The following is a 26,955-nucleotide window of genomic DNA, read 5'->3' as shown; positions in this document are numbered from 1 at the left end:
TAAATATTTGGACAAAATGCAGCAATTAAACCCAAGGAAAAAGAAATTGCCAAATTATATTAATAACCAAAAAGTAGATTTCAACAAAAATTAAATATGCAATATTTTATTTTTGTATGAAGATACAATCTATAATAATGATACTAGAGTCAAGCAATTATACTTCATAATATAAAATACAGGAAGCAAAAACTGTTAAAAATACAAATAGAAATACAGTAGGAGGTACATATTTTAATAAAACATTTATAGGCTTTAAAAAGTAAATAAGATTAAAAATTATTTAATAAATCCTAAATATTTAATAATATTATTTAACATATTTATATTGAACTGTATATGGAAAACAGAAATAATGCACTTCTTTCTCAAGTGGAAACTTTTGCAAAAAGTTTTTCATGGAACTTTTGCAAAGATAGTACATATGAGACCCTTTTTAAAAAGTATAAATAAATTAAAAGAAAACTTCAGAAATTCTACGGTATACATTCTTTGAAACCAATTCAAAAACAACAACAATGACAACCCTACAAATTAATGTCAAAACATTAAACAAAAAATTTCAAATGTTTGAAAATTTATATTAACCTCATAAATAGCTTATGTTAAAATATTAGAATAACAATTGCATCAAGGTTTTAAAGGATAAAACTGCACTAAGGATAAAACTGCATACCAAACACCTGGAAAGTGGTCAATGTTACTGAAAAGAACCATTCATCTTGATTGAAAATGCTTTTATTATTTACAAAGAAGAGCTATGGATTCCATGAAGTGGCAAAGATAGTAAAAAGAGGTCCCATGTATCTTTTACTCCATTTCCCTCAAAGGTATGCTGTCCCTAGTTATAGCACACGATCAAAACCAGGAAATTACATTGAGGCAATGAATATATGTAGTTATATTGTTATATTATCATATGTGTAGATTTGTGTAACTGCTACAACAATCAAGATACAGAATTATTCCTACATACATTCCAAGATACAGAATTATTCCTACTACAAAGATCTCCCTCCTTCTACCTCTTTTTGGTCACACCCATTCCCCTTTCTGCCACCATCCCTCACCCCTTGGCAACCACTAATCTGTTTTCCATCTCTATAATTTAGTTATTCTGAGAATGTTATGTAATCATACAGTAGGTTGACTTTTTTTTACTTGGCATAATTATCTCAAGATGTATCCAGGTCTTTACATGTATCAATAGTCCATTCCTTTTTTTTCTTCTGGGTGCTGTTTCATGGTGTCGATGCACCAGAATCTGTTTAGCCATGTGCCTATTGATGAACATTTTGATTGTTTCCATTTTTTTTTTTGCTGTTATGAATAAATATGAACAATTGTGTACAAAAAAAGGAGAAAAAGGCTAACTGAATCTTGAATTACACAAATTGGAAAGGAGGTACAACAAAGCAATGTTAAGAAAATCAGAAGAAACTAATTCTTTTTTAAATGTATAAATTAACAATTTAAAATAAAAATTAAAAAGTAGAATTAATGTAAGAAGCAGTTCTTTGAACATAAAAGAAATCAATCTAAATAACTATTTTCCAAAAAAGAGTAATTTAAAATAAAATCCGAATACAGAAATTTAGAATGAGAAAGGGCATATGGTACAGTACAGAGGTGATTAAAAATAATACTATATATCAGCCTATGCTAACACTCTAAAAATATCAACATACTATACATTTTTTCCTAGGAAATGCAGTTAGTGAAATCGACCCAGAAGACTCAGAAATCATGGGAAGAATTTAAAAGTTAATCAGCGAATCATTTGGCAAAAATGTACCAAATTAAAATAATAAAGTATCATACTGTATAAATCCTTCTGTATAGAATAAAAATACATGATTAGCTTTCCAGCTTATTTTATAATTTTTTGCATAATCTTAATATCTAAATATAAAAATAGGAAAAATAGGATTTCAGGCCAACTTCACATATACATATGCATCTGAAAATTTTAAATAAGGGGTGCCTGGGTGGCTCGGTCGGTTAAGTGTCCAACTTCAGCTCAGGTCACAATCTTGCGGGCCGTGAGATTGAGCCCCATGCCGGGCTCTGTGCTGACAGCTCAGAGCCTGGAGCCTGCTTCAGATTCTGTGTCTCCCTCTCTCTCTGACCCTCCCCCATTCATGCTCTGTCTCTCTCTGTCTCAAAAATAAATAAGCATTAACATTTTTTTTTAAAAAAAAAGAAAATTTTAAGTAAAACCTTAGGAAATCTATTTCAACATATTTTCAAAATTTTCACTATGACTGCAATATTCATTTTTGTAATATAAGAAAAGCTTATTTTATATTAAGAAGTTTGTTAAGATATCAAATAATAATTGAAAAGAAAAAACTTTCAGCAATACATGCTAAAAGGAATTCGCTAAAATTCTACATATACTCCAACATATTAACAAAGAAAATCTCTATTTTTTTTTTAACGTTTATTTATTTTTGAGACAGAGAGAGACAGAGCATGAATGGGGGAGGGTCAGAGAGAGAGGGAGACACAGAATCTGAAACAGGCTCCAGGCTCTGAGCTGTCAGCACAGAGCCCGACGTGGGGCTTGAACTCATGGACCCTGAGATCATGACCTGAGCCGAAGTCAGACACCCAAAGGACCCAGCCACCCAGGCGCCCCAGACAAAGAAAATCTCTAAAAGATCACAGCAAGAATTTCAGAATTTCAGAGGCCTCTCATAAATTTGCTACTATGTATCACTATACACACAACTGCATTGTGAACTGAGACCCAACTGACAACCCCAGCTCCTCTGTTAACTGAGTTTACCTGATTCAGACCTGAATCCTCACCTGTATCCATATAAAAATCTGTCCTTAGGAAAGCTTACTGTGGAAACACTGTGCTCTGTTGCCTAGATTCTCCCTTCAAGGAACGGCTTGATGCCCAGATGCTAGGAGTGCTACCAGTAGACAGCCCTTGACTATCAGCCTATGAGGAATTACTGCAAATGCAGAGAAGTGCCTCATCCAAGGTCACACCTTTTCTAGACTAGCCCTCATTCAACACAGGGATATGAAGTGCTGGCCATCCTAACTCAGCTAAGGACCACACGAAGGGCTATTCTGGCTCTGGAGCTCTTTTGGGATCAACAGAGGCCACCATTAGGACCGTATTGAAGCTCAACCTCTTTCTCTGCCCAGTCCTGCTTCTTTTCCCTTCCATTTCACAGGTGTTCTTCTAGAAGGTGCTCCTTAATAAACATCCTGCCAGCTAAATTCCATCTCAGACTCTTCTTCCTAAGGAATCCAACCAATAACATTATGACATAATAATGTTATTCAGTACGTAGCCCCAGTATTTGTGCCAGGCATTACCTCTTAGGGAAGGGATTTAAAAAGTGTAAGGAACATAGCCTTTTGTTGTCACCTCAGATCTAGAGATGCATCTTTGTTCTATTTTTGATGTGTTGCTCTGAGCCTCAGTTTCTCATCTGTAAAATGTAGAAATCTAAGGGATTTCTACACCCCTTCCGATTCAAAAATGCCTTATGATAAGACGTTCAAACATATTTATTGGATATAAAACTTTAATGTCCATACATTCATTTAAATACTTTTCTAAACAACATAATAATATAATCACTCAGTAAAAATAAATTGTTGGATAGTTGGAGGTTAAACGTATTTATTCATCAACCACTTACTGAGCAATTATTATGTGCCAAGTTATTGGGATATGTTCTGAAATTAGTAAGACATTGCCCCTACCCTTGAGAAGCTCATGATTTAATGAAAAAAAAAAAGATACATAAAATAGTGTAACAATAATCCATTAAGATAAGGTCAGCAATAAAATGCATTATATTCTGTTGGACGATAGAGGAATGCACTCAACTCTGCCTGAGGGGCACAGAAATGGGTCCCAGAGAGGTTGACAGTCTCTGAAATAGAAAACAAAAGCTGTCCAGAAAGAAAAAGCAATGTACACAAAGACAATCTCTACAATCAGTGGTGTTTGGAGAACAAAGGACATGATTGGGACAGCCAGAAAGGGTTAGCAAATCAGTTTGAGGTTGCTATAGAGCAGTGGCAACTGTCCTTCTAGAGCCACCCTGTGCACTTCCCATGTGCTCAAGATTATGATTCTCTGGATACAGATTGTGGCCCAGAAATCTGCAAGCCAAGTTGATTGGATTGATTTGCAGATAAGATCTGAAAATTATATTTTAATAAACACTGGAAGCGTTCATACATTCCAGTATGCCCAGGACAGCCTCACTTTTCACCTATTATCCCAGCATAACTAGCAATCATCTTACCATTCACTCTCAGAAGTATGCTTGTTTGCATGATAAATTATTACTGTCATTCCAGCCATACATGTGTACCATGAAGGTGCCCCAGGGACCACAGAGAAGGATATGGGGTAAAAGATGGTTTAAGGAGGGGAGGCTCTGGCCCTTTACCTGATGCAGTTGGATCAATGTCATTCATTGGGCTTCTGCTGGAGATTTCTTCTGAAGAACAAGTTCTGATACAAACAGAAATACAAATGGAAAATCATTGAATGGTTTTAAACATACAATGACAATGCTCAGATGGATAGATGACCTTGATAGAAAGGTTGGTCATAGACCATCTTGGTACCTGTGTAGACTATGAAGTAGAATTGGGTGATCCACAAAGGAAACCGTTCAGCTGTCCAATGGAAGCATGAAGGAGGCCCTAAATAAAATAATGAGATCACGAGAAATATGTGAGAAATTTCAAAACTGGCATGATGTGTTAATTAATTTTCAGGACTGGGGTGAAAGATGTGGGTGAGTTACGGACGACTCCCATGTGAACATACACCACTAAAGAAGAGACCCCAAGATACACTGCATGAATGCTCTATTATTTAACAGCTTAGGAAAATCTCCTGCAAAAGGCAAAGAGGATTTAGTGCAAAAGGCCAAATCTCTTGCCTACATATACAATAATGACAGCATTTATTCCACTTATAAAAATGTTCTTTTACCTTAAACTTTACTAAGCATTTTTAGATGCTATAGTATAGTCAGACTATACTCAAAAAAATAAAATTATAATGTTGAGGTCCAGAGTCATAATGAAATAAAAATTTACTAGTGTTGTATATAAGTGTTTAATCATAATTCTAAACTGGGTGAACTCAGGATTTGGGGAGCTGAAGATTATAAAATTTTGAGGAATGTCTTATAAAAAAGAGTACCAAATCAGGTTTAGAACTAAATTTTTACTCAGGAAAAGAAAAATGTATAAATTATAAGTTTTAAAAATATGAAAACATCACAAACAAAACCTAGAAAATATATTTATTACCCACTTAACATCTTCCTATAATACCTTTTTCCATATAATTGGCTATATCCTTTTTAATCACCTCTTCATAAGACATGATTTTATATGATTTTCTATAGCATGGTTTATCAGGCTTTGCAATCTTTGCACTATTGCCATTTTGCGCCAGGTAATTATTTGGTGGGAGCAGCTGGGGGGAGGGGGAAAGAGGAGACAGCCTGCCCTATGAATTATAGGTATTTTTGCAGCATCTCTGGCCTCTACCCACTAGATGCCAGTAGCATCCCCCCAGTTGTGACCATCAAAAATGTCTCCAGACACTGTCAAATATTCCCTGTGAGGAAAAATATCACACCCAGTTGAAAATCACTGATCTGTAGAAAGAAGGGAAAGGTAGTGCCTTAGTCAACTTGGGCTGCCTTAACAAAATGCTTTAGATGGAGTGGCTTAAACAACAGAAATTTTCTCACAGTTCTGGAGGCTATAAAGCCCAAAATCAAGGTTCTGACAGGGCTTGGTTTCTGGTGAGAGCCCTTTGCCTGGCTTTCAGCTAGCTGCCTTTTCACTGTGTCCTTACATGGCTGAGAGGCAGGATAGGAAACAAGAGAAAGAGAGCAAGCTCTGTGATATCTCCTCTCATGAGGATGCAAATCCTACCAACCCATTCTTATGACCTCATTTTTATTTTATTTGCCTTCCCATAGGCCCTATATCCAAATACAGTCATATTGATGGTTAGGGCTTCAACATATGAAATTTGGGGACAACACAATTCAATAGAAAATAGATAATAAGTAAGTCTTTTCTCTAGTATGGTTCAGTAAAAATAAATAAATAAATAAATAAATAATAATAATAGTAATAATAATAGCATTTTGGAAAAGTTTCTATAAGCTTCACAACTCATTTGGTAATAGTTAATTTTATAATTGTCAAATTTGAGAAAATACCAAGTTTCCTTCATAAATAGCCTATAATATTTCAGGACATTCCAAGTTTTCTGGAACAATGATTAATCTTACATGCTTTTTTGAATTAATGATGCTTATTTACTAGTTTATCACAGATGCCCTCATTGGTATGGCATATTACAAGTTTTATGTTTCTGTTGTCAATGTCATATCAGCAAAATAATTAATAAGAAATATGCCTACGTCTAGTTGGGGCAAAAGGTATTTCAGACAGGGAAAAGATAATAAGCAAAGGTTTGCTAGGAATGAGAGAATCTGTATGGGTAGCGTGTGGTATGTAGGCAGGGTGGTAGTGGATGAGAACATCGGCAAAAACGCTCTGAAGTCAGGAGGGGAGGTGGAAAATATTCCAAGGTGCTGGCAAGTGACTAAAACTAGATGGCCGCAATCTGAAATTCGGGTTAAGGAGTCAAAGATTGGTTGATGGAGCACTAGGCATATAAAAAGGCAATATGATGTGGGTGAAGATCATGAGCATCAGACCCATTAGCCAAACTTCAGTTTAAAGAAAGAGCTGACACAAACTCACCTGTGAAATCTTTAACGGTGTCAGTTCGTGTCCTCTGAGGTGGACACCAGGTTGAAATTCGATGTAAAAGAGATTTCTTGAGGGAGAATGCCCACAGAAGATAAAAAAGAGAAAGGACAGAAGATAGAACCCTTCGAATGTGAGGAGGACCTGACACCTGCAGAAAGAAAGACAGAATGGAGGAGAACTGGCTGCAGGTCAGCTCTGAGAAAGTTGAGGCTCCAGGGCAAAGACAGCTTATTCTGCAATGGGCAGAAATGGGCCGGCTCTAGAACTCAGACCGTGCAGACTCATTGGCTAGGGCAGCCCTGGGAAAGCACGGTTTTGGTGTGATGCTGAAGGTGCGGAGGCTGGAGGAAGTATGGCAACAGGTTCTCTTGAAGGGATATCTGAGCTTTGCACCTTCAAGGCTGCCTACTAGCCATGGCTTACTCATAGAAGTAATTGCTATGCACATAAATCTGTGCCAGTAAACTGCAACTAAATGTATCTCACTCACATTCTACTTAGCCAGATCAAAAATACGTCCTGGCCCACTGCGACATGAGTAGAAATAAGACAGATTGGAAGATGGAGTGAAATGACACAATGGGTATCATTGGTTGCAGTTAAAATATCTTACTTTTGCAAATTTACAAAATCATATGTCTCTGTGAACACATTGCTGAAGCCCCTGCCAGGGCATCGGAAGGGGCCCATGCAAACGAAGACCTGGAAACTTGAGATTCTTTACCTTCACATAAATCTACTTCTGTTTCTACTTCTGATTTTTTTATTGGACATGCACTAGCATGGAGACCTAATCCCACTCCCAAATCCCCAAAGCTCTCAGATCACTAAAACTAGCATAGAATGAGTAGATCTAGAAAAAATGAAAGAGCTGTCCCTCTTCTAGAATACAAAATCACCAAGTTCAGTTGGACCAGGGAGTTCTCATTTTTCAACTTGGTATAGAGGTCAAACTCTAAAGGTGGAGTGAGGAAGTTCAAGGTGGGGGCAGTTCTCAATATGATGTATATAAGAGCTCCAGATAAGGGAAGTCCACATAGGACAATGTAAAACAAAAATAACCAAAAGTGGGATGCAAACCCTGTTAAGGGGCTGCCAGGATCTAAAAGGGTGACCCAGAGCCATAGTCAACAGTTAGGGCTAGCCTCTAGACTTAGGCACTGGGGCAGAAGATTAAGGAGAACACCAGGAAGCCAGACCTCCTTGTCAGCAGCCTGACTTTATTAGTGCATCATGAGGATGGGAAAACTGCATTGTGAATTCACTATCCCCAGATGTCACTGGGGAGGAAGGAGCTGCTGAAACATTACTACCCATTCCCCTTCGGCCTAGGAATTGAGCCTGGGAAGACAGGCCTTTATTACCCATACCTAGGCAGAGCAGGGGAAGGAAGACAGGTAACGAATGGGGAATTACATCCATGCTGGGCATCCAAGCCTCAGAGCTCTAAATGTCCTAATAACCACCTCCAAGCTGTCAAGATACAAATAAAAGGAAAGCCTAGCCAATATGAGACACTGAGAGACATAGAAAAAGAGTTACCAGAGGAGGATAAAAACAGCAATCGTGCGTGTGTGCACTAACACATGCACTTTACTGGTACAAAATGAGATGCAAGCAAGTCTGAAAATAATCCTGGAGGAGAGATCAAGAGGAAAATCAAGATAACAAGAGAAATGGCAAAAAGAGACCTCAGGAGGGTCACAGACAAGTGGCCCTTTTGCAATTGCATCATTTGTATAAAATCCAGGGGTAAGCAGCAAAACCGGCACATCCCTCAGTTTAAAAATCTCTTTCTTAAACAGAGTTAATTTGTGTCCCAGGTTTCTGGTTATTGGTCTCATGTTACCCCTAAAAAATAATTTAGAACCTATGAGTGGGCTGAAGGAATTAAGGATTCTCTCCAGCTATAAATTATTTATCACCTTATTCCACTTTCTCTTTACCTTCATTGGGATGCTTCCAAATTGACAAAGAAACCTATTTACTGTTAATTGATTACCACTCTAAATTCATTGAGATTGCAGCAGTAACAAGCATTTCAAGTAGTTTGGCTGGGATTAGCTGTATCACATCACAGAAGAGGAGGTGAGAGACGGCTACCACAGGTTCTCTCCACTGACAGTGGACTTCCAATTCCAAGTGCACATGCTTCGGAATTCAATACAACAGTCTTAGTTTGTCTGAAAGACAAGCTGAAGTATAGAGCTTCATCTTTGCAGCATAAATGATGGTCAATGGGAATTAAATCAGGAAGAAAAAAAAAGAACGGTCTACTACACATTAAACTTACTAAAAATAGATTAAAAATTCTTGATAACATATCTGTTGATAGCATTAGAAAAGGTTTTCATTTTTATTCAGTTCTGGCTTCCCAAATATAATAAACATGAAATTCTAAAGCAAATACATGCAGCAGAATCTAGTGTTGCATGGGAATAAGGAAATATTCTACACCAAGGAAATGTGCTCTAAGGAGATGTATTTTATTTCACAATATTTTTCCAGAAATGACTTGTTCATATTATCCATTCAATACTAATGTTTTACTGTTGAAATTGCTATTCCCCAAAATTGAGAGTATTTCTTACCAAAGCCACAATTAATTGTAATAAAGCCAGGGGTCAGGGGTGGAAGAGCAATCAGAGAAAAAAAATAGTTAAAATGAATATACTTAAGAACTTTGATTCAATCTACAAGAATGACAATTTCTATCATAAATATTAAAATCAATTTATTCATTCAACCAATATGAACTGAATTCCTGGCTCAAGCCAAACATGATTCCAACGGTAAGCAAATCTGAGAAAAAACTCTGTCCTCATGGACCATACATGCAAAGCAAGATGGAGGGTGTCGTGAGGAAAACAATAAGCAAACTTATACAGTATTAAGCTGTGATCAGTGCTATGGAGGAAAGAGAGCTGAAGTACGGGGATAGGGTTGCCATTTTATAGTGAGTGGTCAAGAAAGACTTTGTGACAAGGTGATTATTTTAGCAGAAATGTCAAGGTGTAGAAAGAAGCTATTTGTCTATCTCGGAGAAGAGAATTCTATGCAGAAAGATTAGCAAGTAGAAAAGCCCTGAGATGGCAGTTTGTTAGCATGTTGGAGGTATTAAAGTGGTTGGTGTGCTAGAGCAAAGAGGGTGTGAGAGAAAAGTCAGCGATGATGTCATCAGAGTTTGGATCAAGCAGGGTGTGGGCAACCACCATCCAGACTTTGTCTCTTCCCTTGTGAGTGGACAGGTCTGGCTCCTCTGAGAAGAATGGGAACAAAGAAATCCGGAGGAAGGAGAGAGAGAAGTATTCAGGAGGTTATCAGAGTAGCCCAGGCAAAAGATGTTTCTGAGAGATTTCAGTGCCTCCACTTTGCAACAGTTCAAAGACAGGACTGACAGACTTCTGGGTGTCAATTTCCATAGAGAGGCAGAAGTTGAAGATAGCTGAGGTTCATGTCCTAGAGTTGCCATTTATTAAGAAGGGAAGACCGTAGGGGAAGGTGGGCAGATTTGAGGCAGGGAAATTAAGAGTTCTATTTTGATCATATCAAAATCTAGATGACAATTAGCTATCCAAGGGGAGATATGCGTGCATGTGTGTGTGTCTCTTACTGGTCATATTACTGAGAAAAAAAATCACCATTGCTGCTAGTAGGATTGAATCATGGATTAAATTTAAAAAAAAAAAAAAAAAAGCCAAAGGAGGAAATGGCTGAGGCATCAGAGAAACACTGAAGGACTATTGAACTGAAATAGCTAAAATGCCAAAATGTCACCAGCTGAATGATCTTAGGGTGTCAAACAACTTTTCAGGGGCCCAGAAGTCTCTCCTGTCTAAAATAAAGAAGGATGACTAAATTCCATGAATGAATGATTCAGCCCTTCCAAATTCAAAGAGGATGTAAATCCTCCCAAACTATTCCCCACAAATAGAGCCCTCTTATCCACCCCAGGAAAAGAAAAAAAAAAAAAAAAAAAGCTATTGTGTAGATGACAAGTCTCCTCCTTTGGGAATTTGACTTGTGTTAAGGCCGATCTTTGCAGAGGCTGCACAATGTAGAGTGAGAAATGTGCAAGCTTCAGACTCAGCACGTTCCAATCCTGGCTCTTGTGGCAGGAGCTCTGTAACCTCGCTCAGATCTCCCAAATTCTGCCCAAGAGTCCTTATTTACAAAAGAAACCAAAGAATACTGTTCTCACAAAGTTGCTACAAAGATATAAAAATTAAAGAATTTAACACCATGTAATGTGGTATATAATGAAATGGGATTTAGACTCCACTATATGATTTAGAATATACCATAATATTTAGTTCCCTCCTTTCTTTTTCCTATCTCCCCACTCCGCACTCCACAGCTTGAAGGAAGCTGGACGAGAACCAAGCCCTTTAGTGTCAGGATTTGATTAGTCACGTAGCTGAATGAGTGAGAGCTCTCTCAATGATATGAATTAATTTACACAGTGGGGAGGCCAAGAGAACTACGTTTTTAAGCATCTACTATATGCAAGGTATTTTGTAAACATTGCTCAAATTAATCTCCATAACAAATATACAAGGTAAATATTTTCATCCTATTTTATAAATAAGGAATTGGAGGCTCTAAAAGGTTAAGTAATTCAAGTAATTCACACGAGATCATGCAACCAGTAATTGTTCTCATCCATGCTTGATTCTGCAACGTCTTTCGCTCCCTTGATGCTGCTTCCCACCCTTGCTGGGTGCCTAGTGTTGTATTGAAACATGGTGGTGGGACCAGGTCTCCAGACTAAGAATAGCCTGTGAACATGACCTGTCTAGACTTATGCCTGTCTGTGCCTCTCTCTTCTCTGAGTCCCGCCTGCCACTGTGCTCTGTCTGTACTTCAGTTTTTATGATCAAAGCCCTTCTTTAAATCAATGTTATTCCTGATCAGTCATCTAAGCATGTCTGTAGCCAGCAGCCTGGCCTGCAAAGTGATCTCCTTTGACTACTGTTATTCAACTTTGTAGAAACCTAGAAGCCATCTTTAAGTTTTCCCCCTAAGTCACTGTTAACATCCAATCCATCATCAAGTGCTGGGTCTCTGTGTCCAAAATATCTCTTAAATATTCCCACCTCTATTTCTGTAACCATCAACCTACTTCTGGTCACCACTAACCAGTCATCTGGATTTCTCCCATTTTTTCTCTTCCCCAAACCCAATCTATTCTCCACTTAAACAAAGTAAGATTTTAAAGTGGAAACGAATGATGCATACCCCTTTCATTTCCTTTCAAACAACGTCCTTAGCTTCTCACTTCTCCTCCAATAACATCCTTACCCTTTTCAGGAACATGCACTTACCCACAAGCCAGCATGACCTGGCTGTGGCTCTCACTTTTACCCTTCATGCACCAGCCACAGTGGTTTCCTTTCACTTCCAGGGAAGGCAAGGCTCCCTTTTCTCTGAGATGTCCTGCTCCTTCCCCTCCTTCTCAGATGCCGCGTTCCTTGTCATCCTTCCAGTTTCTGCATACATGTTACCGCTCTATTTCTATACTCATTTCCATTGCTTTATAACAACTGCAGTTTGTAATTGCATCCAGTTGACTGCCAAAAGAAGAGCCTTCCAGGTAGAGGTAAGAGCAGCCACAAACGTGCAAGGGTTCTGATCAGAGGCGAGAAAGAGCTATGTAGATTCAAGAAATATGCTGAAAAAAAATTTTTTTAAACACAAACTTTATGCCAGACTGTGGACTCCATGGTGGCAGAGCCATCCTGTCTTATTCGCCAATTTACAAAGCCTTATAGGAATAGTGCCTGATACTTAAGAGTCACCTGGTACACATGCAGGACACTACTTATCACCTTTGAAATCAAGTGTAGCAGTCACTCTGGACATTACTGATTAATATTTACTCAGTTTAATCTCTTTTTCTCAACAGCACAGAGAATAGGTGGCGTTCTAGGCAGAAACATGTATCTAACCACCTCACATACGCATGGTTTATTTGTAGTCACTGGCTCTTATCTGTGCATAATTTTGTTATCTTGGTTCAGACTTAACTTCCATTTAATGAATCCATGACTCATTTTTTTTCTCTCTACTGTGACTCTCCTGTGGCTTTGTTTTCCATAGGCTGTGGGTTGATCTGAAATGTCATGTGGTCTCATCTTGACTGAAGTGTCATTCACAAAAATAAGTATCTTGGCATTTCCTTGTCTGAGCTGCTACCTTGACAAAGGCCTTACAAATATTTTATAAATATTTACTGATGGTATGATAAAAATCGTAGGATCTAATAAGCCTGCCTTTTTATTTAGTGAAATTTATTTCAGAAGTCTGCGTTTATTCAACCTAAAATTGTTATATGTATAATGAGATTTGCATTATTTTTCAAAAATCCCAGGTAAGAACTTATAAAGTGGTGAGTAGTACATTCAAAAATTATGCTCAGTTAAGAATAAGTCCAATGTGAACATTAAATGACAGTTTTGTTAAATGCCTATTTAATATCTATATCTGTGTTAAATTATTTCACATATATCTTTACTCTTATAGAGACAATATTATTATTATTTTTTTAGAGAAGATATTATTATCGAACTTTTGCAAAAGAAAAAACTTAGGCTCACTGAGATCAAGACAATTTTTTCAGTGGCATAGAGCTAGTAACTACAGAACCACAACTGGAATCTCATACAAGAGTCAATTTAATGAGTGAAGATCTTAGTGTTTCAACTGTGTGTGGGGGGAACTAGAATGTAAGTAAAGATATCTAGCTTTTTAAAATTTTTTAACAGTTTATTTATTTATTTTTGAGAGAGAAAGAGAGAGGGAGAATGAGCACAAGCAGGGGAGGGCCAGAGAGAGAGGGAGAGAGAGAATCCCAAGCAGGTTCCACACTGCCAGTGCAGAGTCCAATGTGGGGCTTGCACCCATGACCAGGATACCGGGAGATCATGACCTGAGCTGAAATCAAGAGTCAGAGGCTTAACCGACTGAGTCACCCAGGTGCCCCAGATATCTAATTTTTTAAATGATCAGACTCATCACCCATTGCAGCACTAATACTGCAGAAAAAAACAAAAACAAAAACAAAAAAAACCCTCTAAATTCTCTGTGGCTTACAGCCATAAGCATTTGTGTCTTTTCATTTATGGTCCTATGTGCCAACTGAATTTGGGTGACCTTGGCTGGTCTCACTTAAATTGTTCTGTGTTTGACTGGACTCCAACTGCAGGTAAAGTTCAGATCTGTTCTTTTTTTTTTTTGTTTTTTTTCTCATCATTTTGAGGCAAGAAGTACCTGGGGCAGGCAGCAAAGCACAAGAGACTAAACCAAATGGCAACAAATGGAAACACATTTAAAGTTTCAGCTTACTTCTACATTTCATTGGCCAAAGCAAGTCACATGGCCAGGTCCAAAATTAAGTGGGCAAGGAATTCTACCTAATGGACTATGTGAGGTACTATAATAATACATAGTAAAAAGCATGTATGTGTATACCTATAATATGAAGAAAGTGAAGAAATGGAAACAATACTACAATCTATCACAGCATTCATACTTCCTAGTCTTTGAATTCAAGAAACAATCTTGGACCCAGTTAATTAAAAGTGATATAAAATGAATAAATTAGATCAAACCTTTTAAAATTAATTTACTGACAAAAATGCTTTTTCTAAGACATGTGTTTATGTATAAACCTAAAGATAAATGGGTACAACTGTTTCGAGAATATTATGAAACAGAATATATCAAAAATAGAAACTAGCAGTTCCAAAACTCCCATAAGCAAAGAAAAATTGATGAACAGCAAGAGTCATTTTTAAACCTGTCATATTAACAGCCATTAGCTACTAAAATTTATCATTAGGTATTAGTTTATAGGTCTCACCAGTAGAAAAATACTAAAGATCAATGCAAAAATAATAAGATTCTATTTAATATGATGGGCTGAAGGAAAGTGTTCAATTCATGAGTATGGAAAAGGCTAGGAAATATCTTGATAAAGTTGTTCATATTGCACTGTCTCTGAAAAATGTAAGAAAGCTACAATTTACAAAAGATGATCAAAGATCTTAGGTAACACGTTTAAATGCTAGAAATGAAGAGAGAAAGAAACACAAGCACAAAATCACTCAGTCTCTTAGGCCAATGAAAGTAAGAGCAAAAATTATAGAAGCAAAAACCCCACAAAATGTTAATATGAATACCTTTAATTGAATCACATTTCATGTCTGTTGTTAAACTAAGAATAAACAAACAGCTAAGTGAAAATATTTATCATTGCCATTTGGTGAACATCATTTCAGACATATTGTGCACATCCCATCTGTATAAGAGAGAGGAGGAAGGAAGGAAGGAAGGAAGGAAGGAAGGAAGGAAGGAAGGAAGGAAGGAAGGAAGGGGAGAATAATTTCCCAACACTACAACTACACCAATGCTACTTTTTAAAAAAACTATTAAATTTTCTTTGAATTTACCAGAAGAAGAAAAAAAATGTAACTAAAGGAAATGCTGAACTATTTTCACATTTTCTTTACCACAGAGATATTAATATTTAAATATTAAGAAATTAGTTCTAAATTTTTAAGAGGTTGGAATCATTATGCTATTTAACAACATGTGTTAACTTTAAAAGTACATACAAATGCCTTGCTACAAAAGATGAAGAAATTAGTCCACTTTTAATTCTTTCCATTTCCAGATTAAAAACAATAATAATAATGAATGGTATTTAATTATTTCATCATGGTTTATAACATTTACATATACATTTTCCTACCACTTCTTCCACTGGCTGAAGCCAAACATAATGACCTTCTTATAATTCCTTATTCCTGCCAAGATCACCTCTGCCTTAGATTCCTTTTACTTACTTTTCCCCCTTTCTGGAAAACTCTGGCCCCAAATATTTGCCAGGCTGTCATCTTGCTGTCAGTCAGGTCTCAGTTCAGATATCACCCTCTCAAAGACCATAGATCCTCAAATACTCAACAGAGATCACCTTGTTTTATTTTGGAGCATTTATCACGATCAGAAATTCTCTTCTTGAGCACTTTATTTTCTGTCTTCCCACACTAGCATGTAAATTCCATGATATCAGGAATACCTTGTTTACCACTTCCATGCAGGACAGTGACACGTTGGTGGAAATCACTTTTCTCCAGATTGCAGAAGACTTGTGCCAGATGCCAGCAAACACTCTGGTCTCAAGCTAGGCATCAAGGATTTGATGGTTATGCTTCATGTTTTGCAGTTTGGGATTGTTTATCCTCATCGCACTGTTGATGGTTTTTTACAGCATTCACCTTTATTTGTCTTTTTCTTGCTGTTCCTGGCTTTGATACATTTTTAGAGAGGAAGTTTAACTAAAATCCTTCCACATCAACATCAGCAATTTGCATCTGCATACACAGTAAATATTTTAATTCTCCAATTTGTCTGTGTAAGACTGAACTTAAAAGGAGGAGATGCTAATGGGAGCTAAACATTGTGAACCACCACTGCCCTTGAGAGTTGCAGATGCCTTTGGAAATCTGATAAAGCAGATACACTCTTTCCTCCATAAAAAATGAATAGGCACCCGGGGCGCCTGGGTGGCGCAGTCGGTTAAGCGTCCGACTTCAGCCAGGTCACGATCTCGCGGTCCGTGAGTTCGAGCCCCGCGTCAGGCTCTGGGCTGATGGCTCAGATTAAAAATGAATAGGCAGACTTTTATAGGCAGACTCACAACTACAGTGTCCTGAAAGCCCATTCATGGACTTCTCGGAGAACCATGGACCACGCATAAGGAGCCCTGAATGAATGTGGATTTTAGGTCAGATTTCTCCAATTAACATTTTGAACCTCTTTCAATGTACACATAATATTTTTTTTCAATAATCTGAATTTTCCAAGGCAAAAAAAACTCTGCCACACCCCGCCAGGAATTTTCTATCTAATTATATCTATGACAATATGTTAATATCGGTAAGTGTTAAGAACAGTGCCTGGCACATATTGAGCACTATATGTGTTTGACAAATACATCAAATAAGCAAAAACTGTTTTGAAATAACCCTGATCCTCTTTGTAGCTGCTCAAGATAGATCGGTGTTTCGTGGCATAGTTACTAGTGAAACAAAACATATGCCCTGGTAACTACATTCCAAGTGTGTAATAGCATGAAAAAAAGAGCATCAACTAGCTGACACAGAGCTGTGGGGGATGTTATGGATGTGATGTCAAGGATGAGGGAGAAACTCAACCAGTGACTACCTAGATTTTTCCAAACCCTTCACAGGACCCCAAGAGTATGAGCTTCTGCATTTCCCAGTCCAGAGTTTCTGATTTCTTTGCCATGATGATAGTAAGTACCAGGAAAGTTAGGTGGATATAAAATACTGAGATGATAAGATTTAGTAGGGTAGGAGTAGAAAGCACTGGAAGCCCTCTTGTCCATGGATTCCCATTAATTTATCTTAATATTCTTTCCATCAATTACATACCTTCTGGGGCAAAAATCTCCCAAATTACCCCCAGAATTTCCCCAAAGTGGAGGTAATTAGGTGCCCCACCCTCTTAAAAATTGGCATGTTTGTTTCCTAATTATAATGCCATTAACATAAGATAAATGTCCTATGGCCAAGGCAACCAGGAAGAAGGTATCTTTCATCAACCGGACAACTCTGATCAAGAAGTTAGCTCCATTTGGTCAGTGTCTTTCTTGTTGCTGACTGCCCTCACACTTGGGTTAAAGTACCAGGTTTCCTCCCACAGTTGAGCAACCTCTTAGTCTTATCCCTTAGTCTTATCAGCCCAAATGACCTGTATAGATTTGTCTCTCTACCCCACACTGCTTTCTCAACATCTCCCCATTTTTAAGAATTTTCTAATATGTTATTTCCACGTGAAAGAAAGAAAGAAAGAAAGAAAGAAAGAAAGAAAGAAAGAAAGAAAGAAAGAAAGAAGGAAGGAAGGAAGGAAAGAAAGAAAGAAAGAAAGAAAGAAAGAAAGAAAGAAAGAAAGAAAGAAAGAAAGAAAGAAAGAAAGAAAAAGAAACCCGTTGTTGACTTTTACTTCAAAATTTGCTTGGTTCACTTTTTTTCAGTTTGTGTAAGTGCTACTAGAATATGGTATCAGTTGAAGATAATGATACTCTCCTTTAATATAATTCTCATTTTAAACTACATAAAACTTGTCAAATCTTGAAATTTCTTCTTAATCTACACAGTGACATTCCCCTAAGCTAACACAATTTCTGGACACAGAAGCACATCTTTTGACCACCGCAGCTATCTTTGCTCTTTTTTGTTGTTCTCTTGTTTCCTACTGGCAAAACATATCTTGAAGTTTCTTCTAAGATGGGTTAATGTATCCTCAGGTGTCAGCTCAAATGTTGACATACCATGCTAACCAAAGGAGTCTTTTCTATATATCCTTACATCGTGAAGCTTCTACGTCTGTTTGTGCCTATACTATCCCCCTGATTGTCAGTTATTCAGAGTTACTATGTGAACACACAATAGAGAGAGAAGAGGGATTTTTAACTTCCAAATGCACTAGAATCAGATTGTGCCTTGGTTCAATTCCCTCCTAAGTCCCGCTTTATACAATAATATTTGACCTTAATAATCTAGTATGCACAACCCATGTGACATTCTGCGACACTGTCTACCTCTGGACCAGAGGCACTCCCACTACTAGTAGAACACAAAATTAATGCAAAAGAAGCCACCCACATGTAGTTCCACAACTCAGCCATGACCACACACACACCACTCATCATAGGTAAGTGCACTCCCTATATTCACAAAGATTCTACACTGCAAAACAATATAGCTAAGGCACTGCCTGAATTTTCTTACGATACATCCTACTCTTTTTATTCCTTCAAGTAAAGGAAGTGTTTGCTGCCCTAGTTATTCAATTGTCACAGAAAACTAATGTGAATGTAAATGTATCCAGCCATGAAAAAAAAAAAAAAGCCCAACAGCCACTGTAGATTATATATTAAGATGTGGGTTACATCAAGGCAGATTTTTTTCTGTAGGGACTTCATCCCCACAAATCCTCAAGCATACATAGTGTTCTACAACAGATTGCTCTGTCAGGGCTTCTGCCTCTGAATTCCAGGTGTGCTCGATTTTGCATCTGCTACTTCACAAATGCATCAGACTTGAACGACAAACCATATGGCTTCCCTTACTGGACCTACTTTTGATCACAAATACGCACAAATTACCAGTGCAGACGCTGTGCCACCTGAAAATGCCAAGAGTGAATGGTGTTGAGTTGGGTGCACAGACATAACTCAACGTGAGCTTACAGCAGCCCTGAATGTACTGTCTGTTGCTTCCCCGCTGACCCTGATCTATGGTATCTGGATAACAAATGTGCACATTTAGAATATTCTGTTCAGTTACAGCTCTGTGCTGGGAATCAAACAAGTTACAAATAGCCCCAAGTCCAAATACAGTAGTGACACACAGTAATGGTGTCATTATCGGGCAATAATTCTATGCCTATCACTGACTCCCACTGGCAATAAAAATGATAGCCTGTAGCAAAGTGGCCACTAGCTGACACTAGCAAGGAGATAGCAAATTACATTTAGTCCTGCGATTATATCTTCAATTAGCTTTGTTGGTAAATGTGAGTCTGTGTGTGTGTGTGTGTCTGCGTGAAAGTCCTGATGATACAGCTTGAATGGATGTGTCTGGTCACTAGCTCCCTGGCAAAAAAAAAAAAAAAAACAAAACAAAACAAAAAAAACAGGAGTGTTCACTTTTTTTAGGAACGTTTTCTGACATTTCCAGCTGATGAGTTAACATAAAGTGTGTTCTCACTGCACAGCACTTCCTTTTATATCACAGCCATGGATCTCCAAACATTTCTTCGGGACAAGATGTTTCTTGAGAAGTGAACTGTCTGAAAGCTAAAAATACTGAAATGGTCCTATATAGTCTCTCAAGCAATGGAAACGTTTTCAGTGAGGAAGATCTGCTTACAATTTCCAAACAAGGAGAGAACAGAAAGTTTTTGATTCTGTATATTCATGGTGCCTTAAGAAAGATTTGTATGGGGATTGCTGTTATACTCCTTTTATCAAGAACTTATCATAAACACTGCTTGAGGTAGTCTTAGATTATAAAGATTTTCTTTTTCCAGGAAAACAAAAATTCATGCCGCCCCACTGGTGCTTTTATAAGTTCCTTATTTACTTTACAAATCGTAAAATGTTGACAGAGTAAAAGTGTAAAAGACAATCGTAAATTAATGTTATTTCACAACATCCAAACCTATCTAATTTTATAATGATTAGAAAAGGTTACAGGGGCACCTGGGTGGCTCAGTCGGTTAAGAGTCCGACTTCGGCTCAGGTCACAATCTCGCGGTATGTGAGTTCGAGCCCCGCGTCGGGCTCTGTGCTGACAACTCAGAGCCTGGAGCCTGTTTCAGATTCTGTGTCTCCCTCTCTCTCTGACCCTCCCCCGTTCATGCTCTGTCTCTCTCTGTCTCAAAAATAAATAAACGTTAAAAAAAAAAAAAGAAAAGAAAAGGTTACAAACATTAAATACAAAGGCAAACAGGAGACCTAAAAGCTCCAAACTGGAACCAAAGCTAACATGAGTGGAAATGTTAGTGTGGTGATAATCTAAGTTTCCAGTTCTATTTTTTTGTAAAGAATGAGAATTTTATTATTTTTTTATTAGTAGTAGTATTTATCATTATTTAGAAAGACAGAGACAGAGAGAGACAGAGCATGAGCAGAGGAAGAGAGAAAGAGAATCCCAAGCAGGCTCTGTGCCATCAGCACTGAGCCCAACACGGGGCTCAATCCCACAACTCTGGGACCATGACCTGAGCTGAAATCAAGAGTCAGACGCTCAACCTACTGAGCCACCCAGGTGCTCCTGTCTTTTGACTAGCATAGCAAGCTTAGTGCTAATCAAAGCAACAAATAACAAAGCACCAAAGTTTGCTCCGTTCATTTGGCTTTCTCTGTTCTCTTCACTTTCTGGTGGGTAGTGAAGTTGGCTGTATTTCAGTGTTATTTACTTACTTGTTATCAACTTAGGTAATGACTTCTATGGTCAAGAGCATCATATGCTTTCTTTCTTTTGGCCAATTGTATTGATTTCGTTTTTTTTTTTTTTTTTTTTCTCATTGGCAGATAAATTTAGCTTATGTAGCAGCAATTATCTAGAAGGAACCTTAATAAGATCCACAAGATATAAGGAACTTGCTTCAGCCTCCTGGCCTATCCTTAAAATCTGACTTTGAGACTATTTTTTTATTTATGGAAGACAAAAATCTCACTGGCCTCACACTGTTAATCTTGAATGTAATGTCACAATTTACAGTCCATAGGGATAACTTTAATAAGCACAGATCCTACCTTTATTAGAGGAGCTTAAATTTTAAAAAAATAGCCACTTACGTTTGAGGATCAATGACTTGAGATTTATGATTCCCATCCAGGTAAAGTTGTAAGGGCCAGCAGTCTAGGACTTCTGAAACTGGAAATCCACCAGAGGAAAGAACATAGAATATTTCTTTGTGTCAAGTTGAAGTTGTCTCAATATGAACTGATTGTATTTGATTGTTCCACCTCCTGCCAATTTATTAACTATCATTAATTATGTAGGAATAGACTAAACGGAATAGTACAGAATAGATTCTGAGCATATGATGACCAAAATAATGAGTTAAACCAAGAGTGAAGAAGAGAAATTTGCTGCCATATCCTTAATAACGGATATCATTAAAGTTATTACTATTAAGTTATTAGAATTTAATAAATGAGTATTCTCACCATATCTTAATATTGTCCCATTCCAAAATTGCTAAATTTACCATTTATTTCCCTGGGCAGATGAATTTTCTCTCTATTCACATGGCTGTTTAATAATTCCTTCTAGCAAAGAGCTGGAGAATCATAAACATTATGCAGCTTCTAACATAATTGACTCTCTTATTTCTAAATTATAGGAGACATTATCTTATGCAGGTTTTGACCTTCATGAAATTGAAATGATGCTGTATATCTTTGGCATTCTCAATGGATATATCCTTAGAACTCTACAATCATCACAATTATAAACTCCATTAATTGAGATACAGATGCTGGGCATCTGGATAGCTTTCCTCACCAATAAATCGAATTCATCCGATTTCTAGCCCAGTAGCCATACGAATGAAAATATAGTGGTGTTCTCAAGTGGTATATCACTTAGTGTCTTCAGGAAGTAGATATGTTTTTCCTCATTCTACTTATGGACACTTGGATCCCTCAAGGAATGTGAGAACCATACATTCTTAACTTTCTAAAGCTAACAATCACAAAAGTCCTAAATCTTATTATGCTTTTGGTAGGAGCAAATACATTCTTAATGTTAAAGTAATAATAACTTAAACCTGCTGTTATGTTGAAGTAGATATTAAGTTTTACGCATATCCACTGAAAATCAAAGCGTAACCCTTCACGTTTCACATATGAGTGTATGTATCCATGTGGCATTTTTATACATTGCTTTAGAATATTTTCAAATAGTCTATAAAGTAAGAGGTGGGTGAGGTTTAGCTAGCTGTAAGTTATAGTGAACTAGAATGCAGTAGTAAACAAGGTGACACCTAATTTTACCTAGAAAGACAAAGTTAAAGGTAACAAAGAGAAAATAATCAGATGATCATTAAGAAATATAAAGGAAGTAAGAATTTAAGTATAATTATGTTCTGATAAGGCAATCAGATAATAAAAACAGGTTTATAAAAGATAAAAGATAAAGAACATGACACAAAAATCAATGCATTTACAATTTCAGCCACCTACTGTTTGACTAACTGGGCTGCATCAATGAGAATCCAGCCCTTCCAATGTGGAAGTACCATAATTCAGAGTTCCGAGACCAATAATTGTTCTTATGCGAAGACTGCTAGGTATCCAATAGCTATTTTCTTCTTCTTCCTTAATATGTCCTCCTTCCAATTTCTGCTCATGCAGAATATGTCACCTTTCTACCTTCTCTTGTAGCTAGGTGTGACCAGGGACCTAAGTTTACACAGTGGGATACAAGCATAAATCAAATGGCAGTTTTTTAATGCTTTTTCCTTTTTTTAATTTTTTTTAATGTTTATTTATTTTTGAGAGACAGAGACAGAGCACGAGTGGGGTAGGGACAGAGAGAGAGAGGGAAATACAGAATCGGAAGTAGGCTCCAGGCTCCCAGCTGTCAGCACAGAGCCCGATGTAGGGCTCAAACCCACGAAACCGTAAGATCATGACCTGAGCCGAAGTCAGACGCTTAACCGACTGAGCCACCCAGGGGCCCCTAATGCTTTTTTAAAGAGTCAGCTAATGTCCACCTTTTACTCTGTACCTGCTTCTTCTTGATGTTGTTTGGAATGTGGTGGTTTGATGACAGAAGCTAGACTGACCGTTCTGTATCATAAGGTGACCTTAAGAATGGAATACACAAATGGTAGAACAGAACAGAAGAGATCTGAGTCCTGGCACCATAGCACCCTTGAACTATCTACCTCTAGACTTTTATGTGAAAAAAAATATATTTTCATCTTGTCCAAGCCTCTGTTAATTTTTCTTCTATTCTGTTTTGTTTGTTTTACCTGTAAGAGCTGAACATAATCTTTTCCGCAGTGTGCTGATAACCATGACCCTTGAAATTGTTGATAATTACTTCTTTGGATAATGGTCTCAAGCAAGTACATGGAGCTTGATGAGGAAAAAGAAGCCAGGCTTACAAAATTGGCTTTTTCATCAGTAGCTCTGCCTTCTATAGGAAATACATCTACCAGCCTATACTTATATGCTCTCTCTCCCAGTGACTAATTCTGGTAAGAAACTCATCTGCACCGGCTACTATTATCTATTGTGTGGAATTAACATGGGGAGGGGCTCTATTCATTCATGGCCCAGTTTCTTGGCTCTGTCTGCCTGAAAACAATGAACATGTATCTAAACCTCTAGTCTCCTAAGAAAGAATAAGGTAAGTCAGTGTCCCCCCATCCTCTACCCTCTTGTAACTGGATAGATTAATTCAAGACAACAGGAATGAAAAAGGAAGACCTGGGGCGCCTGGGTGGCTCAGTTGGTTAAGTGTCCGACTTCGGCTCAGGTCATGATCTCATGGTCCACGAGTTCAAGCCCCGCATGGGGCTCTGTGCTGACAGCTAGAGCCTGGAGCCTGTTTTCAGATTCTGTGTCTCCCTCTCTCTCTCTGCCCATCCCCTATTCATGCTCTGTCCCACTCTGTCTCAAAAATAAATAAACGTTAAAAAAATTTAAAAAAAAAAAAAGGAAGACCTGTTTTGGCCTCTGGGCCAGGCCCAATTCTGCAATTGAGCTATAAACTTTGAATGGACAGTCCCGTTAATCCCCATCCTGCCCTGTTGTGACTGTTAGCAACTCAGGTAGAGCCTTAAGTAGAAGAGGAGTGAGTGGTGAGACTACCCTAGATGTGATATTCTGAACTTGTCCACAGTCTATCACTGCAAGGTCACATCAGGAACATAAGTTGCCCTTAATTCTCAAGTTCTATATATTTGTCCATTTTAAGTAATTGCGATTCTATAAAAATTCTGTAAAAATCCTATATTCTTTTCTCTTCTTCTTATTTGGGTCAGTGCATTATATATATTATATTACATATATATATAGTTTATATATATATATATATATATATATATATATATATATATATACACACACACATATATGTATATATAGTATATATATATAATATATAAATATATTTTTTATATATATATAAAATATTTTATATATATAAATATATTTTTATATATATATATAAAATAATACTCAAATGCAGCACTGCTCTATATATTAGAGATCTGAGCTTGAGAACAAGCACCACAAAATAGTACCACTTTCAATCCCCTGAGCAGTATCTTCCATGATATCAGTAGGAATGTAATGCCCAAGGAAACATAAGTTACACTCGTGTTCAATGGTTCCTTGGAAACGTAGATACCAAACTTGAGATATTCCTAAGAAAGGTGCCAGGGAATAAGTCTTACGCAGCTGAGAGCAGTTAGGTGTCATCACCACCGGTAGATGCAGGATGGGGTGGTCTGTACAATTGCAACAGTCTCATGCCAAGCTACACTGGATTCTGACACAAAAGGAAAAAAAAAATACTTATCCTGGGGCTGCCTTTATAGAAAATTCTGATATTTTATTCAATGTGGATTTTTTTGTACTACTTTTGATTTAAAAATTTCTTTGGAATATTATGTCGCTCAAGTGCTGAGTTCATTAGCTCCTCCCTAAATTTGGCACCCAAGACAAAAACGTATGAGGAGAAGTAAAATGGTCCCAGGGGTCTCAGCGCTAGCCCTGGCTCTGCATTTCAGAGTCTAGCACTGGCTCTTTATGTGTCTTCTGCCAAATTCATCTGCATTTCTGGACCTTAGAACATGTAATACCAGCAGATGCTTCTTTGCTTCATGTTATTATTTGATCATCGGGAAAGCCCATACCATGCATGATCTCTGAAAAGCTGGAATTAAATATCATCAAAGCAATTTTGTTGCTGTCCTCAAAACTACGAGCCCCTACCTTCCCTGGGCAGGTTCATAAAAGAGTTGGTCAAACCATCCCTGAGGTAAGAGCCACACACACAGGCCAAAGAGCTTCAAATCAGGTGAACCGAAAATTGTGAACCCCCTTTGGAGGAATTTTTCCCTTCCTTTTAAAAGGAAGCTACACAAGACTACTAAAACCTACAGATATTTAATAAACCAGCATCTGTGCTTTTCCTGCTTCAAATTACACAGCATCATCCTAGTGCCAGTCCAGAGCTGCTTCCATGCACCGATGCTTACGGCACAGCCATAACAAAAGCCTAGACTGACACTTTTCTTTGCCTCTAGCAACTGCTCAATGTTCTGTTTTATTTTATTTGGCTTTATTATTTGGCTTTTGGTTGGCCACCCAAAACGACCAGCCTGCAGCGACCGCAAACATGGTTTCTTTCCACGAGACCCGCAAGACCATTCTATCTATCCTTATCCCCCTTGCCTTGCAGGGGGCACAAAGATGGGGCAAACCCCTTTCAGGGAGCTACACACAGACACACACTGACATGTACTTTTTGATGTACATTTTCGACATGCACAGATGCTGTCCTGAGTGTTGAGATTGTTGGCAAAGAACAACAGGTATCTTCAGGGATAAAAGCATTACCTAAATGTAAGATTTTGTCAGGTAATGACCTCACAATTTTCAAAGTATTTCACAATTGCTGCCTGGTGGTGATTATAGGGTAGGGCTCAGTGTGCTTAGCAGAAAGGTCCAGATTAGGCCTGTGAGGGAGGTAAGGTGTCTGGCAGGACTGACATGCAATGAAAGATTATAAAAACCTGGTTTCTCCAGCCTGACAATGAGCATAGTTAGAAAGGAACTTAATTGCACCATTTAAGATTAGGAAAGGTACAGGGGGAACAAAGTTATCAATTCTAGGCTTAAAATGCCATTGCACAATATGAGAATAAGTACTTATATGAATGGCGCAGTAAGAAAATTTAAAAACCAATAAAATGAAATACTTCTGCACACAGTGGAAATCAGTGCTGCAGGAGATCAGAGAGTCAAATGCAGGAGCTGTATTTTAAAAGGAGGCTGAATAATTTTATGACCACTATAAAAGAGGAGACAGGCTTAAATTGCTGCAGGAGGTTAGGAAATGAGGAAAAACTTCATAACTACAAAGGTAGCAAGACCCGGGTGTGGGCATAATCAGAGTATTTTGATTTGCCACATTTTCTGTAGCTTTACCAGGATTTGCCACTCCTATTAGCCAGCCCCAAGATCTGCTCAACCTTTAAGCCCACGACCTTTTGTTTTGTTCGGTGTTGCCCTATGATCTTTTGTCTTTCACATTTATAACATTACCAAGGCATTTATCATGAACTCTCTGGTGATCCCTTCTTTGGAACTCATGCCCACCAAAGTGATTGGCCAGATGCTGTTTACTTTGCACGCAGATTCTTGAAACCTGCTCTATGCCTTCAATCCATCCTCCACTTCAAATCACATTATAGCCCCGAGGAGTTAACTGGGAGCAGACTCCAAACTGCACACAGAAATTCCATTAGATTTCAAATCAGTTGCCTTAACCTCTTACGCACTGTAGACCACAATAATCCATCAGACCACGCTGGTTTAAC

The 26,955-nt window shown here is 37.8% G+C and overlaps 1 long non-coding RNA gene across 1 annotated transcript in view; it reads right to left on the bottom strand.

Annotated features, from left to right (window-relative positions):
• Positions 1-2,427: 2,427 nt before the first annotated feature.
• The window catches only part of LOC131484848 (uncharacterized), a 41,465-nt gene continuing 16,937 nt past the window's right edge, over positions 2,428-26,955 (bottom strand). Inside the window, exons 2-6 of the long non-coding RNA XR_009248480.1 lie at positions 21,188-21,361; positions 6,787-12,466; positions 4,612-4,689; positions 4,431-4,495; positions 2,428-3,905 (exon numbers count right to left, since the gene is read on the bottom strand). This is a non-coding gene — a long non-coding RNA (uncharacterized LOC131484848). The remainder of the gene's footprint in view (positions 3,906-4,430; positions 4,496-4,611; positions 4,690-6,786; positions 12,467-21,187; positions 21,362-26,955) is intronic.

This window comes from Neofelis nebulosa, chromosome 1 (assembly GCF_028018385.1).
Source record: "Neofelis nebulosa isolate mNeoNeb1 chromosome 1, mNeoNeb1.pri, whole genome shotgun sequence".
Lineage (NCBI taxonomy): Eukaryota > Metazoa > Chordata > Mammalia > Carnivora > Felidae > Neofelis > Neofelis nebulosa.
Note: the sequence above shows the minus strand (reverse complement) of the source record. Positions and strands in the feature narration are given on the sequence as shown.